This window comes from Amaranthus tricolor, chromosome 7 (genome assembly GCF_026212465.1).
Source record: "Amaranthus tricolor cultivar Red isolate AtriRed21 chromosome 7, ASM2621246v1, whole genome shotgun sequence".
In the NCBI taxonomy this organism is placed as follows: domain Eukaryota; kingdom Viridiplantae; phylum Streptophyta; class Magnoliopsida; order Caryophyllales; family Amaranthaceae; genus Amaranthus; species Amaranthus tricolor.
Window position 1 is genome coordinate 19,407,993 of NC_080053.1, and position 4,420 is coordinate 19,412,412.

At 31.5% G+C, this 4,420-nt stretch overlaps 1 long non-coding RNA gene across 1 annotated transcript; it reads right to left on the reverse strand.

The window, feature by feature from the left end:
• Positions 1-922: 922 nt before the first annotated feature.
• On the reverse strand, positions 923-3,098 carry LOC130817947 (uncharacterized). Its single transcript, XR_009043899.1, has 4 exons — positions 2,850-3,098; positions 2,591-2,755; positions 1,669-1,738; positions 923-1,255 (listed from the first exon to the last, which is right to left on the reverse strand). It is a non-coding gene; the product is annotated as an uncharacterized LOC130817947 (long non-coding RNA).
• Positions 3,099-4,420: the final 1,322 nt, after the last annotated feature.

A 4,420-nucleotide genomic window follows, 5' to 3' on the forward strand; every position in this document is an offset into this window, starting at 1 on the left:
GCTAAGTCAATTCATGCATAAACCTCATGAAGATCATATGAATGTTGTGTTCCGTATCATCAGGTACTTAAAAGGAACTACTAGAAGATGAGTTCTTTTTAGAAAAGGTACAAATTTGGAAATAGAAGCCTATACTGATGCAAATTGGGCAAGAAATCTAAATGATAGAAAATCGACTTTTGGTTACTTCACTCGAGTGGGAGGAAATCTTGTTACATGGAGAAGTAAAAAACAAAAGGTTGTAGCACTTTCAAGTGCTGAAGCAGAAGTTCGAGGCATTGTTCGAGGAATATGTGAAGTGCTATGGATTAGAAAATTGCTAACTGAGGTAGGTTTTCCTCCTAAGCAAACATGTAGGCTCATTTGTGATAACGAAGCAGCTATCAATATCTCAAGAAATCCCGTGCAACATGATCGAACAAAACATGTAGAGATCGCTAGACATTTCATCAAAGAAAAACTAGAAGCATGAATAATTTGTCTACCCTTTATTCGATCTGAAGAGCAACTTGCAGATATCTTGATAAAGGCAGTAGCAAACAAACCATTTGCAGAAGTATTGAGCAAGTTGAGCGTAGAAGATCCTACAACTCAACTTGAGGGGGAGTGTAGGAAATATTAGGATAATATTTAGAGATTCTTGAAATAATTATAATTAGGGAAACAAATAAATAGAATTATTTATTCTTAGAATACAACAATGTAAATATAGTAATATCACTACTACATAATCTCTTAATGTACATTGAGTTTATTATTTAGAAAAATTAAAGAATACAATAAACCTTAACCTTAATTCTCTACCAATCACAATATTTTTCACAATATATAGAAAAGCTAAAAAATCAGTGTCACCAAATTTCCCAAAATAAATTAAGTATCAAGTTTAAAGAAAAAGAGGCATTGTAACAACCCGACTTACTTTTAAACCAAGTAAGAGAAGTCGTCATGTATTCATAAACCCAAAAAAATGAAGTCAAATTCAACATAATGTCCTATAAAATCGGATCACAAATATCCAAATCCTCATCTGTGACAGCTAGCCTCAATCTCAACAGCTACACAAAATCCAAACCAACAAAACATCAAAGTATATAGGTACTCAAAACTACAAAGTCAATTCTATTACACAATTCTATAGCCAACTAATCTAACTCACACAAACGATCAAATCCTCAATCAAAGAGATCTGCTAGCGCTCTCTCATTACCACTGATATCCCTTCGTTCCCGACTGCTACCGATCTATAATCAATCTAAAAGATGGAAACAACAGGGAGTTCGTCAAAACTAAATGAGAACAATCCAAAACAACAAGACACAGTATTTCAAAACATAGGTTTAAACGCAACATCAGTTTCCTAAATCTATGTGCGCACAGGGAATCTAGTTGAGAGGAACATCCATAGCTCTATTGCTATGTCACTCTCAGGTTAGGCTAGTCAATATTTGAATGATAATTCACCTTAAAATAGGGAGTAAGGGAAGGTTTTCCCTCTACTACGTCAATGACCAACTCGTGAGCCCGATATATTGACCATATCAATATCAACATAATCATTCGTAACCAATTCAACATCAATAATCTTCAATTCAAAACAATTTGATAAAGAAAACATTTTCAAAACAGTAGTCTGGCCAGAACCTTTAAGGGACTGCTACTACTCACCAAAGATGCTTCAAGGAGCTAAGTCCGTTTTTCCGCGATCTCCAGAAAGGTTCCTCGATGACGTCATCTCCTGGAGCATAAAAACATAACATCACAACAAACCGTTTGATACTACAATCTAGATTTATTTAACTCATTGCATCTCCTCCTAGTCACTGCACCTTAACTAAGACTTTATTCTTAATATTCTAACAACTCATGCCATGAGGTCAAAACTAAGCAATTAAAAGAATCTAAGGTTTGTTTACATTCTCCTAGAGGATTCTCAATACTCATTATCTTCTTTATACATCTAACTAACAAATATAACCATTTTAATCCATCAAAATATTCGGAATGACTACTACACATCCAAGATCACTAAGCTACTCAAATTTAATTCTTAGAATTAGCTCTTACTACAGTTACAATTCCACAAGTAGGTTCATATCACCACTTTAACCCATATTTATCAATAACATTCAAATCCCAATCCTCACCACTACGTATAAACCATCAAGATTCTACGAATTCATTCCAAAAATCATTATCTTTCCATTATATCCTATATTGTCCAATTTTACATATTATAGACACAAGAATAAGTATTATCTCTACATAGTCTACAATCCTCAAGTTCACAAGTATCTAGTATTTCATCTAAGAGAATCAATTTATTCGATTATTTGCCATTATCATTACTTGCCATAAACTCCTAATTTCTAACATTAATTCAACAACTCAATATCACGTATTCAGCTACTAATCTCAATCAACAAGACTCATCTAATTAATTTATATCAATTTCAAGATTCATTAAAAATTTAGGGTTTAACACATGATATTAAGAATATTTTTATAGAGAATCATACCAAGCAAATAACCTTATATGAATGAGAATGAAATAATAAGGATTAGTAATCGAAAATCAGAGAGGATATACCCCTGTGGACAGCAGCAGGTACATGGAAAAAGAACAGATTTCGAAATTTGGTTTTTTAACTTGAATCTTGATGCTTAAACAACAGGACCAAACCTCACTCACTTCCTCCCCATTTCGGCAGAATTCAGAGGCAAAGGGAGGAAGATTTCGGCTGCTACAACACTCCTTATGGTTCAAATTCAGAGGTGAGTGAGAAAGAAAGATCAATTAGCCATAATTTATACAAACAACCAAGAATGTAGAAGAATTGATCATTTACCTTAAAAAATCACGAAAGAAAGGAAAATCAACTGATTTTTCGCAGCCCAAATCCTTCGAAGATCAGAGGAAGAAGAGGATTGAGGAGCAACGCGCGATGTCTTCGATTATGCCGTTGACAATGAGGAAAAAAGGAATGTCGGGTTTAGAGCTTTAAAACAAGGGAGAAGGAAAGGGGGTTTGGGTTTACTGGGTAATCAAAATGAGTGAGAGGAGGAAGAAGAAATATTGGGGTATTGGGGTTACTGGGTTCGAAGGGGGTTTGGGTATTTTAATTTCTTTTATATATTATTATTATTATTATTATTATTATTATTATTATTATAAAACTTACTTAACTTACTTGATTCATAGTAGGCTTTCTAATTGGTTGAAAGTCTAATATTATTTTATTTATTTTAAATTTCCAAATATTACAGGCACTAAGTCAATTAAACACTAAAAATAAGATCAAAATTAACAAATCACTGCTATTCAACTTAAATACTCCCTACATAATGCTTGTCGAATTCAAATCTTTTTGTTGTTTTGACTATGATCATTATTAGCCATTAGGGTTCCAAATATGAGCCGATTAGTTTGAAGCTTGGCTCGTCAAAATTTTATAAGTTAATATATAGTTAAGTGTGATCTTAATTTATAAGTTTTAAATATAGTTAAGTAGGATGTGTTTAATTCGTCTTAGGGATGGATGCAGTCTTGTTTAATGATGTCAACTTTAACTAGTTATATATCTAAATATGCTAATAAGTGTGGTTGTTAAGTTTGTTAAACTATATGTGACAACAATGCAAGAATTATTAATATTAACTTTTTATAATTTTTTATTATGCACACTTTAAGATGTTAATGGTTGAAATGTTGTGCCCGCAAGTAAAAAAAAAGATAAATAGGATAGTAGTCTGAATATGAGGGAGTATAAATTTGTTTGAGCTTTGCTCATAATTAAGCTGACTCGAATTATGTATTATAGCCTAATGATTGAAAATTTCCTCTTTCATCTCTGTGATGCGAATCTCACTTGTTATAGGTTAGATTAACTTTGTTTCCCTATTAACTGTATTAGGTTCTTCAACTAAACCTCAAATAAAAAAAATCTTGTTTAGTTTAACTTTGAGGAAGTTGAATTTAAAAATACTCCTTTCAATTCACAATATTATTTAGGTATTTCGTTTTGGGTGTTTTCTTTTTTTGATAACATTTAAACTAGCCTTTTCTTTTATGAAATGTTTTTCTAAGTAGTTGAGATTATGAATAAAACAATTTACTTGTCCATTAATTTAAAGGGCGATTTAAGGCTTATTCAAATTTGAAAATCGAAATTAAATAAATCTCATACTATACTCGATTTTTAATTTCATTCAAATTTCATTATATATAAATATAAAGTAATGCATGTCATAATTATTTCTATGAACCAACCTTGTAAAACGGGATCTAGAGTAGCTTTTACTAACAAAATGATGATAAAAACAAGACAACATATTTTTAAGTCATTCTAAAAACAAAGTTACCTATAGATTTCTATAAACATAAACTAGGTTCAATTAATGAAATAAAGAATAAGCTTGT